General features: G+C 46.0%; 1 protein-coding gene across 13 annotated transcripts in view; it reads left to right on the forward strand.

The window, feature by feature from the left end:
• Positions 1-15,847, forward strand: part of camta1a (calmodulin binding transcription activator 1a) — a 245,774-nt gene that overhangs the window by 36,616 nt on the left and 193,311 nt on the right. For 3 of the 13 annotated variants that reach the window (XM_078087817.1, XM_078087806.1, XM_078087810.1), the window contains exon 4: positions 2,845-2,925. The exons of the other annotated variants lie outside the window; for them this stretch is intronic. The gene's annotated coding sequence lies outside the window, so the exon portion shown is untranslated. The remainder of the gene's footprint in view (positions 1-2,844; positions 2,926-15,847) is intronic. 13 annotated transcript variants of the gene reach the window in all.

Genomic DNA, 15,847 nt, shown 5'->3' on the forward strand with positions numbered 1-15,847 from the left:
CGACTACGCGTCTTTTTCGAGCACAAGACGGGGGGAGGGGGGGATTAAGAACACGCACAGCTTCGTGCTGAAGCGGCGTCTCGTCGAATCGACGACACTCGTTGGGTTTCTATCTGTGGTGGAATGTCACCACGAGATGGACGCGAACAATTCCACCGTGAATCTTACGCAAGTAAGTTCGGTTTAGGGTGCAGAATTCAGCTTCTCGGCTCCGGTGGCTGCCCCCCCCCCCCCCCCCCCCCCCACACCCAGATGTTATTGACAGATGTTATTGACGCTGCTTGACTGCTGTTCTTTCACACACACACACAAAAAAACAAAAGTCTACTTTCATCCACGATTACACAAACAATGCAAACGTCCGCGTCCATACAGGTATTATAACCTGTTCTAAAAGCAGACATATTCCATTCGGAGATGCAAAATATTGCAATGCTGATCTTTCGACGACGATCTAATTTGGAATTAGCATATCTCAGTGAAGTGTACTGTAATTTGTCTTTGATGATTGGTTTGTCTGTAATAGATGGGGGGATTGCCTGAGCTCCCCACTGCCCCCCCCCCCCCCCCCTCTCTCTCCCCTCTGCTAGAGAAGCACACAGCATCTTTGAAATGTGCTTTGACCATCAGAGCAGTGAGAAAGCACTAATATTTTACTGACCTGAAATGAAAGGGATTAGGTGCAAAAATCTCCCGCAAAAAAACTATCTCGATTTATAGGTGATATTTTGTTTGTTTTTTTTTCTTTCTTTGTTTGTTCCCGTCCTTGGATATAATCAAAAGACCTTTTCCAAAGCGTAAAGCTTTGGGCTTTGAAGCTTTTCAAATGTTTTGTTGGAGGAAGCGAGGCGGTGAAAAAGCATGTCTGCATTCAGAGCATCCATGAAACCCTGTCATCACCCTCCTTTTCCTTTCTGCAAAATCTGGCTTTTAACACACAGCAGATACAAATGCTAGATAATAACTGGGTGGAGAACAGAGACCCGGAGAAAATAGGACTGTTTCAATTTCACAGCCAAGAGCCGCAGAGATTGCTTTTGTTTTATTGTGGGCATATGTGGCACAAGAACTTTTGCAATTATTTGCACAATTAGTTGTAATTATGGTACAAGCGTTTATCAAGCGTGCCTTCTGCAGGGCAGAATAGAAAGAACTAATATATATATATATATATATATATATATATATATATATATGGGTTGCTCCAGAAAATGTTGCCTGTTTTGGTTGATGGCAATTAGTAGTTAATACCTGTGAGATCCGCCGTCTGAGCCCGCGCTGTTTCCTGCTCCGCTGTGATCAGACGGTTAATGACGGGTGGAGAACACCGGCGGGACTCCGCTTTATACGCGAGGCGCCGTCACAGCCGCTGTCGTTTCTGCGGCCCGGTGTTGCCGTGCGACTGTGACACGTAGATTACGCCGGGGTCACATGTGCGCTGCTGCGTGCTTTATCTCGGGTGGCGGAACTAAGCGCACGCGGCTGCAGAAGCCCCCGGCTTCTTCTCTTCATGTCACGGCGCCGCAGAAGAATCTCTAAACGCATTTGTTTGAGAGTTTGTGCGTGATGTTCTTCAAGTGTTGCAACACTAATGAAACCCAGGGTTGTTGTGACAAGCACTTCCCTCCTTGTTTCAATGCTGATTTGTTGCCCAAGGGCCTAATGTGTAGTGTTGTCTCACACCTAATGGTGTTTGGATTTCATGCCCAGGCCGGGTTTGTGGGCCCGGCAACATGTTCCTTCTTTGTAAAACCGTTTGTATTGTTTATTATATTAGCTGATAAATGTGACATCTGGCTCCATTCGATGCTCCTTAGTGGGGTTTTAAGGTTAGAATTTAATAGTTGAGAAGGTTTCTTTTTTTTCCACAGCTTCCATTATAAAATGAGTCATCGGGCTATTATTGAAGATGAGCTGGTGTTTTATTGGGCTCTGTTGTAAAATCTGCAGTTCTGTGTTTTTATCTTTTGCATACCAGCATTATTGTGGCCATGGACAGCGTCTTTGTCTGAATTACTTTGTATCCTTGAGTGAAACACAAAGGCTTCGATCCGTGTTGGGATGCCGTGTCTCTGACCCCGTGGCCTCCGCCAGCAACACGGTTTGAATAGTTTTGAAGATCTCGAACAAAACCACCAGAGACCGAAATTTGAATCACATTCAAAACAATATTTTTTATTTTCTGCATTTCTTGTCAGCTTCACACGGACAATATAACAGTAAAATGAAAGCGAAGCTCAAGTGGATGAATACTTTCTGCTTGGGTTGCACAACCATTTGCGTCGTTTTTTCTTCATGTGGCAAAGAGTAATACCGCTGTTGTCTCTGGTGTGCTGGGGCCTCTGAGTTACCACAGGATTATTTCAGCAAAAACAAAAAAGGAATCAAACACACTCTTTGTGTTACGCATGTCTTGACTGTGCATAAGCTCAGGATTTTCTTTGTGAGTAAGCGTGGGAGGAGGGACGGGCGTGAGAGCATGAGACATAAAGCACGGGTGATGCGTTTGCATTGCGTCTTTCTCAGGCTTCCTCATTTTCCTGAGAGGTTTTTGGAATGAGCAAACGCTTAATTTATGGTTGCGACGCTGTTATGGGATGATAAAAAAGATGCCTTCTATAGTTTTAAAGGGCTGGAATATGTGTGTGTGTGTGATTCACTAAACCCTGAAATAGCCCACCACCACTTAAGGAAACTGAGCCTCCCCACTGCTGTGAATCAGTGCTTACTACAGCATTGTGTCACATTAATGTTTGAGTGCTACATATTGTCAAGTAGATGTAGGACTTAAACAGCACTTACACTGAAGTGTACTTACATCAACTCCTTGTTTATTTCTTCCAGAGACATCCATGCAGACGCCATAATGGTTTCCGTGTTTGTATTGAACTTGACCTCTGACCCCTGACCTCCTGCATAAGCTTGGTAATCATTTCATTTTTTATTTGGTGCATTATGATTGATTTGACCTTTTTTCCATTATCTATCATCTCAACTTGCTTCTGTCTAACGTTTTTCTCCCCTTTTTGTCACGAATGTTTCTGTTTATCACATTATAACTGTTGCATTCTCTAAATGTATTCCTCCTGTTTTATTTCACACTTGTCTTGATCTGTTACCTCCACTGTCCTTGGGCTATTAGCATTACACAAATAATTTCTCTGTTGTGTTTGCTACCGTGCTTAATTCATTTTTATTTTCTCTGATTTCATCTTTATGTGATGAACCGTTCGTCCAGATTTATTTTTATCTGTACTACCGAGCAGCTCCACGCCTTGCTTCATACATTGTGTACTGCAGTAAGTCTCTGTCACCGTCTTTATTTCTTATCTATGTGCGTAGGTGGAGGTAATGTTTGGAAACTAAAGACAGGGGGAAGGGAATATGGCACAGCAATCTTTTTCTCTCCGACGTCCCCCGTGTGTATTATTTCCGGAAATATCAACCGAGCGACCACCGGGCGAACGATGCGCGCGGAAGGGCTTCGGCCCATTCCTTCCAAAGAGCCAATCCTGGAACACGGTAAGCATTTAGCAGCAGCATAGGACCAGTGAGCCCACGGAGTGGCAGGTCCGGCCCTCGGCGTTAGGAGAGCTGGCAGCGGGACGGAGGAGGAAGTCACAAGGTTGCAACCCGGAGCGGTGGACTTGCTTGTCTCAGCAGAGTAAACATCACCCCTCGTCTGCACACAGTAATGACTAACAGGGGAGGACGTGCACAGAAACACTATCAGCCTCCCCACCCCCCCACGCGCACGCCACTCCTGTCGCCTCACCGGCTTCTGCATTCCTCAAAGCCAGCAGGCAGCCATCGGCCTGTGCGGCGCCGTGCAGGTATCATTAAAGGTCTGCTCACCTTTGCACCTCGTTTGTTTAGGGAAACGGTGTCAAGTTCTGAGAGGGACGCTTTTCTTTATTCCCATGCGTGGAGTGTTTGGGTGGCCTAGTGGACTTCATTGGGGTTTTATTTTTAATGAGACACCGTTGCGGATCCAGAAGTACTGACCGTTGCACAGCGACTTATCACAGTCCAATCAGGCGCACAGGGAAACGCTGCATAACAACGGGAAATTATGAGTGATTGGGAGCATCTTGAGATCTGACCCCCGGTTGTTTGACTGATTTTCTTTTAATTGGTTGTCGTCTCCCACTTGACACCGTCAAAGCTTCCCGCTGGAGGTGAGGCGGATGAAATGCTTCTCTAATACCGTGAAACGCCGTCCTCACTCACGTTTTCGCATGTGATTGCAATCACAAACTAGTCGCCAGATTATTGTCCTAATGTTAATGGCGAAGTGTGCAGATGCAGAGTAAAATGCCGGCACAAATCTATCAGTGCACCAATCCGAGGCCGATTTTACGCCTAAATGCCGCAAAAGTTTAAAGCGAAACAGAATGACAGAGAGCACTTAAAACGTCAAGTGATTAATTTATGGGCCTGAGCGTATGGTTACGTCTTTATTTGTCTTCACTGGTACTGATAACATATTCAGCACCTCTTTTAGTGGTTGCGGTGCAAATTTACTATATCTGAACCATCTGTTGTCTTGATGTTGACTTCTGCTTCAACTTCAACTTCATTGTGCCCAAAGGGAACGTTGTCTTAGAATGCACACAGACTCAAACACAAGATGCATAAAACATAGACAATAAACATCATGACATCAACGTGTGGAGCATATGCTCGAAGCTCTGGTCCCACTAAGGTTCTGCTGTTAAAGGCTGTATTATTTAAAAAAAACAGATGAGCTGGCCAGTGAAAGGTGCATAGAACCAACCACCACCAGCAATAAGGGAAAGCAAGCCGTCCTTGAAATGTAGATGAAAGGGGATAATAGGTACTCAGAATAAAAGAAAGAAAATAAAAACGAAATATTTATATAATAATAATATAATAATATTTTTAAAAAAAATGAAAAATGAATAAATTCAACCAAACTAAAAACATGTGTTTTGATGAGTGAGATAAATATTCAAAAGAAATATTCAATAAAAATAATAATAATAATAATATTGAAAAAATAATCAAATGTAATAAAGGAAGGAAAACCACTCGTTTTTGTCACATATCTAATTGCTGCAATAACCCCAGTAAAAATACAAATCAATGGTGTTTGGAGGGAACCAGAGGGTTAATGTGTTCCAAAAAAAAGACAAAAGAAAAATTTAAAAAAAAATGAAATTCTAAACAATCAAATAATAATAATTACAATATGTATATACATATTTAAATTATAATGAAGAACACCAAAGAAGTGCAAAGGATTATAATTCATATGGCAGCCGCTCAGTTGCTAGTAAAGCAGCAACTACAGGCTTAGTAGCATCCATCTCTGGTCCCCCCAATTCGGAGCGGAAAATACAAACACTGAAACATTTGTCTTGGTTTGCATTTTATTCCTCCAGCAGATTTCACTGCAGAAACATTTGTTATACCTGGCTTAACAAAAGCATCTCACACTTTTTCTCAAAGTGAGGCCAGAGTTGCTGCTGCTGGGTGGGGGCAGAGGGAGGGGGGGTGGTTTGTTCGACATTTAGAGAGCGGCGAAATGTGTCTTGAGAGGATCCTTTTCCGTGGCGCTAAATTCCTCCATGAGAATGACGGCGCGTGTCAAGCGTGCCGCTCGTTGGCGCCGGATTCGTCCCCCGGTGAAAGGCAGCGACTGGAGGACATAGTTATAATACAAAGAGCGAGGAGCTCCCCCCCCCCCCCCCCCCTTCTGCCGCCCCCGGAAATCTGCATGGCGAGGAGAGAAGCTGATGCTCCCTGAGACTCGGTGCAGACAAGTTGTTTGCCGTGCCTGCTGATGTGCGAGACGGGGCGAGCAGAAGATTATTGTTAGCACACCGAGAAAAGATCATGAATTCCAATGATTCCCCAAAGCGCTCGGAGGAAGATTTACTCGCACTCCGCCTTCACCCCCTCCATCTGCGTATGTCAGTGCAGAGTGCCATCAGCACGCAGGATTTTAGGTTGACGGGAGCTGATGGTGTCCCCCTGTGCGCTGATTCAACATCCGATAATGAAAACGAACGACTACGGCCGACGAGCAAAAAGGGAGAAAGAAAAAAAAAAGATGACGGGGAAAATTTCCTTCGGAGCCTGTTTAATATGTGTTAAGGCGCAGCTTGAGAGACCTCTCGGCTGCAGTAATTCCGTGCACATCAAAGACATGCCTCCTCCCCAAGCTGGTGTAGTCTTAAGAAGGGCTCATCACATCCAATCACACGTTCACCCGAGGATCTTTGCGAGGAATACCTCCAGCCCTGTAATTTTGTTCATTAAAGCCAGACTAATACGGGTTGGTCAACACGGCGGCTAAGCGCCGCGCCGTGACAGCGATTGCAGCTGGTAGTCCTTGTCCCTCGTTGACCTGTTTTGTTAACTCCACTGCCGTGTTTCACTGCCTGATTAGATGTCACTCAATTAAAAGCACATTTTCTGCCGGGAGAGCGGCCTCCCCAGTTGCCATGGATGCGAGGTAGCAGAGCAGCGTTAATGTGTGTCCCAGAGCACCATAATGAAATATCCGAACGAGCCAAACTTTCACACCCAATCAACGGGAGCCGCGTGGCCCGGCTCTCTTTCCTCCTTCTTCTGCTTCTCCTCCTTCTTCTCCTTCGCGGGTGAAAAATTAAAAAGGATGTGTCTACCGAGTCACAGAGGACTCACACATTTTATAGTCAGCTAGGAGAAGCTCTAGGATTAATAGACCTCTCCTAATACGCCTCGCATTGGTGGTCCCTGAGCACCCTGATCAGGTAAGGCCCAGCGAAGCAAAGATCATTTATAAGTGGTTCATTATTTTACCTTCAGATTCCTCTGTCTGGCATTGATTTAATAAACACTGATGTATCTCCTCGTAGAAGAGAAGTGCCATTTTTCATTTTCCAGATTTGCTATCTTTGTTATCGCCGTTATCTGTCGAGCTCTGGCATTTCAGAGGTAATGCAATCCCCCCCGCCCCCCTCCCACCCCCCACAACCCCCAAAACCCCCACCGATCTCAGCTGTGTACGAGAAGAGGCACGGGGAAATGGTGCAGCTCTTCCAGGCGGATATTCCATTTAGCGTTTACTGAAAGATTCTTTCAAAGAAAATATTGTCTTTTTATCTCTCCGACTCGGTGCCTACGCTTCCACATAGGGCTTTGTGAACGGACACTTTGTTTAGTAAAGTTCTGCCAAAGTGCCGTGATTATCCATGAAAGGATTCAACAACGTGTGACATCAACAGCGAGGTACAATAATTAATGATCTATCAGCGTGTTCTGATGATTAATGCATTTGTTTGTGCAGTTTGATGGACCCATAAACTGTGCGAAAGAGACGATGAGCTTTTCCGTCGCGTATTCCCTGTGGTGGCGAGAAGCAACAGCTCCACGCTATAAAAAGCACAAGTGATGAAAAGGAAAAGGGGGGAAAAGAGCGTCCTTGATATTACGGTTGACTGTCAGTAAAGGCTCGTGCTCCGGCCCTATCGTTTTTTTCTGGCTGCGGCGCTGGTTAAGCTGGTCGTATTCTCCTCCTCAAAGCGTTGCCCTGTGGAAGTGGTAAAAGCAGTTTGTGGTCAGATTAGGTGTGTATGGCTGGCACATCAAATGGAGATGAAAATGAAATGGAATGATCAATTTGCCCTGCATTAATCCCTCTTCTCCGGCTGCATCCTATCGATTTTCTTGTTCAGCTTCCTTGATAACAAGAATCATTTAAAGGTCACATTTTGATGTCTGTCAAAATGAAAACATTCTTAATGCACTGTGAGTGGCCTTTGAGGCTTATGCTTGTCAGAAAGCGCGGACTGAATGTTGGCACCTCGGACAGATTAAACAGGAAAAAAGCACTAAATGGCCTGAGAGGCGATGGTTAAAAGCTGGCAAATACCACTCTCACTGAACCCATAAAAAAATCCTTTAGAAAGATAATTCTTACGGATAACCCTCCTCTGAAATGATATGGGTTTCCCTTTAAGCTAATAATTATGATGTATACCAACATTATTTCCATCCAAGCATACATTTTTAATTCAGGGAGAACTGCAGACTTTGCAAAACCTGCCTCATGGTGCATTTGCTCAAAATAGCTCTGTGCACGCCGTCCTGACGGACATATGGAGATACCGCTCTAATGAGAGGACCAGTTCTGTACCTCTGCTCGCGTGACACGAAAAAAGTATCACAGGCGCCTCGGACAGGAGTTGTGCGAGTTGTTAGAGCAAGTTACACAACATGCTACAGTACAAACGTAGTAACTGTTCAGAGATCACCCGGAGCTCCCCCCGGTTTCCACAAACATGACCTTTTTCCCGCTTCAGCTGCAGGACGTGGAGCCGGGCGCCGCTGCCTTAGACACTTAGGATTCTGGGAGGGAGACGTCTTCTGGGAGACTCTGATCCAACGAGAAAGCACGCGTAGTAATCAAAGCATCTGCACTTCTGTTTGTACAGTTTTGTACTAAAGTCAACAATTACAGTCAGTTCGTAAACACAGTCTTCACTCAGTGTAAAAGCACTTTAGTCGCGGGCCAATGAACACTCAGGATCAGAAGAAGAAATATTTGCTCGGTAAGATATGCTCGGGATTTATTTCATTGTAATCCATCGCATACTAGAAAGCTACATTATGTTTGTTTACTCTTTTGAATGTGTTTAACGTTTGCATCTAATTTACTAAAAGTGAACACCAGCCTATACGTGGAGGAGGGAGGGGAGGGGGGGCGGAGCAACAACGCTTTGCCCTTTTCTTTTTACCGTGTAAGAGGATTATCCAGAATAAGGCTGTTTCTGTGATACACATTAGCAGGTTACGGAGGGATGCATTTTGCAACAGGTGAGGTTGGTGCAGGCGTCGGTAGTGGATCCGCTTCCCTCGTCTCCGTTAGAATCAGCAGACAGTTTAACGTCTGGGGAGGAGGAGCGACCGGACAAACACCAATACCTCAGGGCCTCACGCGTTCTTACATCAAATTACATTAAAAAGAAAGAAAAAAAGATACCAAACGGTAGTGGCCCCCGTAGATTTAATAATCGATTCAGGCTGCAGCTACCAATTCATTTAATTTTTGATTAATTCGCCAATTAATTTCTGGATGAATGGATTTAGGGTTTTCTCTGTGAAATGTAATCAAATATCATTTTGCAGATACCGATGGGACGTCTTTAAATGTCTAGTTTTGTCTTGAAGTCAGTTTGCGATAACGTAGTGCAACCATTGGGGAAATAATAGGAACATTTGTCCTCTTTAGTCCAACGAATTACTTATAGACGCTATTAATCGATTATCAAAATAGTTGGCGAGCTAAACTTATTCAAGTGTCCACTCAGTTAATTCCCCCAATTGTTCCAGATCTAAACTAATTGGGTCAAGCACAATGTTTACTGTGTGTTTAATAGAGTGCCTCACTTCCCCCGGTACTCTGACTCGGCCTTATTCTCATTCAAAGCTGTAGTTGAAAAGCATTTGAAGCTACGAAAATGTTACGTCAGAGTGAAAGAGGCAAGTCAGGAGAACTCACTTAAAATGGGTTACGTGATATTGGGAGCTTGTGTGTGTGTGTGTGTGTGTGTGCACCTCTGCCAAATAAAGTCACGTAAATTGCTGTCTGCTCTTAAATTTGCCACCAAAGCCGGAGAAGCAGCGCGGTTGATGCCGATGCGGCTCTGATGTTATGAGGAAGAAAATATGTTCCATCTGTGCAAAGAGGGGAAATGATTTATTTTCTCACAGTTTAAGGGGGGAAAAAAAAAAAGCTACAGCATAATGGGGGTTTATGAATACTTGATGAGGGCCCCCTCGTTTAGTCGCGTCTGTTCTTGTTGCTCTACCTGTCTGAGCCCATACTGGTTCCTGTAGTGGGCCTCCAAATGGAGGTCGAGGAGAGTCGACTGAGTTTAGGAGAAGAGGAGCGGCGCCGGGCCGCGGGTCAATATAAAACCTCATTACTGGGGTGTCATAGGAAATTTGTGCACTTTCTGCTCCATCTAGCAGCAATTTTGCCGGATAAGCACTGCTCTCGTTTGGCCCGTTTTAAGCATTTTCGCTAAAGAAAGGCTTGGGAACGGGAAGCCGTCGCTTCCCCGCAGGGGCTCTGGCAGCCCAAATCCCCCCGCAACCCCCCCCCGGCGCCGCCTCTGCTCTCATACATGCATGTCTTGTGCCTTACTGCGTAGGGGAGTCTGCAGCCGCCGCTGCATGCGTGAATGTCTGCTCGTGGCTCACCGAGTACAGACAATAACAGGGTTGTGCAGCACATTTTCGGTATTGAGCGCCTTTTTTTATCGGCCATTACGTTGCCGAGAAGAACCGAGGGGGGAAGACGTGACTTGTGTGGAAAAGGTTTTCTTCAACGAATGCTAGTTTGACATAATTAATCTGTGAGTGTAAGCTGGTATGATCCTTGTTGTTAAGGCTACTGATGTGCAAGCTCCGTTCTCAACAGCCTGATTTCTTTCTCCCATCATTTTTTTTTCCATCCTTCTTCGCCGGCTGAAATATACATTTGACTTAGATTGGCTCTCACGTCCTCCCTCGTGTCAAAGAAAGAACACCTCGGAGGAGAAAAACTGCTTCTTTTCTGTGCGTCGGGCGGCCGATGGGGACATCGGCAAGCCATTCACATGTTGTTGTTGAAGCGTTTCTTTTCTCCTCCTCCGTGCAAAATGGAATTTCATGAAAGCAAACAGACTGACATGTTTATAAATATGTACGGCGTCCTTCTGGACGAGCTTCTCAGACAGAGCCGCTTCGCTTCGCGGTGCAACCTTGTAATTTCACAGAGTAGGGAGAGAAAAAGAATCAAAGGGAAATCTTAATGGATAGAAGTGCCGTTTGCCCGTATTTTCCGGCACAGACAGATTGTACACAACAAAGATCCTGAATAAAACATGATCGGATAAAAGCCAAACATGCAGAAAATACCGGAAAGGTCAGAAACAACTCCGGCCATAATTATGGATGAAGAATTTGTCAGGAATGCACTAATTAAACCACAGACAAATCTCCAGTCTCGACCTCCCCCTTGTCCCCGCAGCTCCTCCATATTAATCATCGGGGAGGGGACTTGGCTGCTGTACCAACAGAGTGTACCTTAAAAACACACAAATGCACACGGGCGAAACATCGGCCCCACCGGCAGTGAGACCGAGCAGGGGGAGGACTCGGATCGGGTCAAGTAGTTGGACCAAGCTAAAGGGCGAGGAGCTTCCTGCTGGAATGAGCACCGCTGCGATCCGCAAGCCGCTAATTGAGGAGGCGTGCGGGGGGGGGCCCCCTTTTAAACGCGGGGGCCCCTCTCGGCTCGGGGAGTAGAGGAAACAAAAGGCGTCGGAGGTGGGCCGCGTGTTGGTGTTGTCAGTATCTGAGGCAGCACCACACAGGTTAAAGTGAATGCCGGATCATGCTGCTTCCCACCTGCAGCGTGCCCTGTGAGCGTGTGTGTGTGTGTGTGTGTGTGTGTGTGTGTGTGTGTGTCCAGGACTGACAGTATCATGCTGCTCGCCTCCAGTAGTGCGTCTGTAGGTGTCTTTCTTGTTAGTGCCGGATGGCTGGTGATGATCTGAGTGATCCCCTCTCTAGTTTGATTCCACAGAAGTGTACCACACACACACACACACACACTCGCCTGTGGGGAGAAACAGAAAGAAAACATTTAAATGAAAATGGAACGTCACATCAACAGGCCGTACCCGCGACTATATGAATAGTGGAGAGCATTCATCTTGCGTCGCTCGTGTTCGTCGTCGCTGCCGTGGAAAAGCGCGGGAAGGCGACCTTTTGTTTGCCTCCGTCTCCGGATCAGCTGCTCCTTACAGTCGGGTATCGGAGGCGCGGGGGAGAAGGGGGGTGGGGGGTGGGGTGGGGGGGTGTTCTACAGTTCCCCGGGATCCAGATGGCTAACTGTACACGACCTGCAGCACCGAATGATGAACGGCAAAAGAGAGCACATTTCATCCATCGCCCAGCTTACCTCTTGGCTGCACACTGATTTTCCCGCTGAAGGTGCGGTGGAAGCCGCGGTCGGGTGTGTGGGTGTGGGCCGACTCCGAATGATTTGGTATAGAATTATCCCGTTGGACAGCTATTCTGTTCAGGAGCTACGCGCGCTGCCGGCAGAAACGCCCCGAAGATCTTCAGCTTCTAGAGCGTTGTGGGTGCGAGCTTTTGCTGCATTTCTTTTTGTTTGTCTGGTGTTTAAAGGAAGAAAAAAGGAAAAAAGCTCAATTATCAAATGTAAGCGGCCATCTTGTGCATTTAAACCACCAGGCGCTGAGAGCGGGAACAGGTGCGTACCCCCCCTCCACACGTCATCAGTGCCATAAGCATTGCTCAATGAATTTACCGTGTTAATTGTGTGTTACACGGCACCCTGTGGGGCGCCTCCTATAAAAGCAAGCCATCCAGTGAATTAGCTCGTACGTATTACAACAACGGTCTGAACGCAGTATCTGAGGCTCGGGCTGTGTGTTTTTTTGTTGTTGTTGTTGTTGTGTTCTGTTGTGCCGGTGCTCTCCAATGGCCTGTTCTGGGATTGGAGCCCCGGGGTTCACTGAGCCACATAACCGCCCCTGTCAAAGGAGGCCTGCTGGCTGGCTGGAGCCGCCACAGAGAGTACGTGGCCTTCACAGTTAATCATAACGCCGCCTCACTCTCGCCTGATTGTACTGGCGGCTCCAGGGATCTGCCATAATTGGATCCTTGTAAGTGGGATGGAGGAGCTAAACAACCAGATTGCTGTTTGTTTATACCTTTTCATATATTAGTAACGTGCCGAGACTTCTCAAGCAGCCTGGGACTGGTCTCAGTGCTTGCCGCTCTAATTAGTAATTCATTCTTAACATATGCCTCAATTGTTGCCCTATCCAGCTATTTGTGATTAACTCCGCTTTAATTAGAGTTGCTCATGCAGACTTGGGCTCTGCGTGGACGTGTAGTGGCCACTCGAAAGCCGCTAGTGCCCTCCGTGGGTTCTCCGTGACAAAGAGGTGCCCCTTGATGGATAGGCAACTTTTCTCGGGCTACGACCGGAAATTTAGAAAGAAATCCACCTAAAAGCACCTATGAATTAAGGTGAAATACGTCAATTCCTACACATCGTTGGGGGGGGGGGGGGGGGGGGGGGGGGGGGGGGGGGCGGCGAGCTGTCTGAAGCAATGTGGACGCGTGCTGTTTGTGGGAATCCGGCAACGCAATCCATGGCGAATGTGGCGGCTAGCGAAGTGTGACACAACTGAGCTTATGCTTGATTTCGATGCATGAAAATACAAACGTGGTGTGAAATTGACGCTTCCAGTCCACTGACTCGGTCTTGCAATGAATGATTTATTAAGTAAAACATTACAGACATCCAGTTTTAACTGGTTCCAAACATCAAAGTACTTGATATGAATATGTGATACATTGCATTATTCACTGTGAATCTTTCAGAAATAGACAGACAATTTCTCACCTCTCTAATACTTGTCACCTCCCAGTGCTCTGACAACCTAACTTAATCAACTGGAGTACATTTTTTTTTTATTGGTTCTTTTGCAGTAATTAACTTACACATTTGTCAGATGGCCCCCATCATGACACCTTGGGGACCGTGCGTCTATTTACATTTTCATGCTCAAAAAAATCCTTGATATGTCTCAAATTGCAAGCTTTCCTCGTGATATGTGATATGTCGGGAGAAACGTAATAACTCGTTAGGCGTTTCTTATTGCATTTCAAAACCGAAAGCTGGTGATTAAAAGGCGGCGGCTTTGCAGATTAACGGACGGGGGGGAGTTTGTGCGGAAACTCGTGCAGGTAAGGGGGCATTTAGTCCGTGGCCCCCGAGTTACCCCACAGATAAAGCTCATTTTCTCTAGCAGTGGGGTAGAAGCAGCGGAGAACACAGCCCATTTGGCTTGGGCCTCACGTGGGGCCCACAGGGGGAGCCCGCATTTTATTTAAGGTCACCAAGAACAAATGGGATTCAGGCTGTGTGTGGCAGGTTGCGATGGACGGGGGGCCCGGGCTGGAGCCCTCCACCCCCGCTGCCCCCAGGCGCCCTCTCCATCTCCTTTCGCAGGAGAGAGCAGGCCCTTTTTTTCACCCCCCCTGCCTTCCATTTCACTGTCTGGAGCCCCGGCTAAATACCTCACAACCCCCCCACTTCCATCAGCAGCACTGTGTCAAAGGGTAATAGCATGTTAAACCCCCCCCCCCCCCCCCCCCCCCCCCAGGTTGGTGAAAAAGGACAAATGCAGAAAACATAAGGGATCCCGATAGAAAAGCTCATAACGACCGCATCAGATGATCCTCTGGCTGGTGACACTTTGCTCCAGCCCACGGTACGCTTTCGAGGGGAACGAGTGGCCATCACGTTTTTTTTCATTTTTTTTTAAGGGTTTTCTCTCTCAGGTGGAGGCGACAAAAAGCCACGGAGACGAATCCGGCTGCCAGTGGAGCTTTGTATCAGCGACTGTGCTTTTGATGACTGCTGTCCCGTCACAGCGTGACTCCGAATGAGAGGGATTGAATCTCTCGCGCTGATGCCAAGCTGCTCGGCAGAGCTGTGACTATGTGAGCGGGCCGTGGTATTGTGGTGCGGATAGAAGGGGTGGGGGGGGGGTGTTTGGTCTACCTTCAGATCGAGACATACTGCTCAATGTGCTGAACGGCGACTAAACTGCATCTCTCATATCCGTCGAGTGCGCCGCCTAATCACTTCTCACCATTTCCAACTTGTTATCTCATAATGTCTCGTAAATGTCTGAAATGTGTGAAGAGGAGAAGAAAAGAAAAGCTTAGTGTGCATTGCAGCAGCATACACGCCACCGAGGTTGATATCTCGCCGTGTCAGTGTAGCAGATTTAACGCAAGTTGTTTCAAGAAAACAAAGAAGTTTAAACGATGGAACCCACAGATAAACGATGACATGAAATCCTTGTTCACAGAGCTTTTTATGTGATTATATTTCAGTTCAAACAGTCCCATTGCTCTTCATATACCTGCCAAAATGCCAAGAAACACAGACACGTTAATGTAATATGAGCTTGTTTAATGTTCTTTACCAAATTATTAAATAGATTTAAGGGACTTTTTGCAATCAAGTGTGATACAAAAAGTAAAAAATAGTGCCATTTTTATGATGATTTTTAATCAAGGTTATAATATCTCAATATCTCTAAGTGCTATTTATAAAAATACATTGTTTTGCTGAAATGGCTGAAAATTCCCTCTAATATCATTTCGAAGTCACCGTGTTCCACACACAGCCCACTCATTGTGCATTGACCGCTCTGTAAACTGTTACTGCATTTGTACAAATTAATTATGGCCTGAAAATGATCCATAGTATTGAAAAGAAAAATTCCTTTCATAAATCCTGAACACAGCAGTTGTATTGTTTCTGGTGATCCATTGGCTGCTTACAGGACGACACACACATTGTGAGGGTGGAGCACAACGCAACGATGCACAAGACAGCTTTCTGCTTTTAAAATGTTACAATTAAGATAAGATATGATAAGATAATCCTTTATTAATAGTCACTTTCATGGAGTAAAATGATCACAGAGATCAAGGTTTACGATGACCAACTGTTTACAAATGCTGTGTAAATAATCTGCTCATCGTAATCCAGTAGTCCGATTACAGTGGGGCAGCATATGGGAAATAAAATGGAGCAAAGGTAATTCTCATGTGTTATCTCCCGTCCCTTGATACGTTTCCTCGCTGTAACTCCGGCTACTTGAGGCTGGTGCTACAAACACTGAAATCCTGACAGGAAAATAAGTTGTTTTCTCTCAATAAAAAAATAGTCTCCCTCCAAGCTTATGGAATTGAGTTTGTTAATTTAGAAAAACAAAGAAAATTGTATTCT

The sequence above is a fragment of the Gasterosteus aculeatus genome, chromosome 2 (assembly GCF_964276395.1).
Source record: "Gasterosteus aculeatus chromosome 2, fGasAcu3.hap1.1, whole genome shotgun sequence".
NCBI classification, from domain to species: Eukaryota; Metazoa; Chordata; class Actinopteri; order Perciformes; family Gasterosteidae; genus Gasterosteus; species Gasterosteus aculeatus.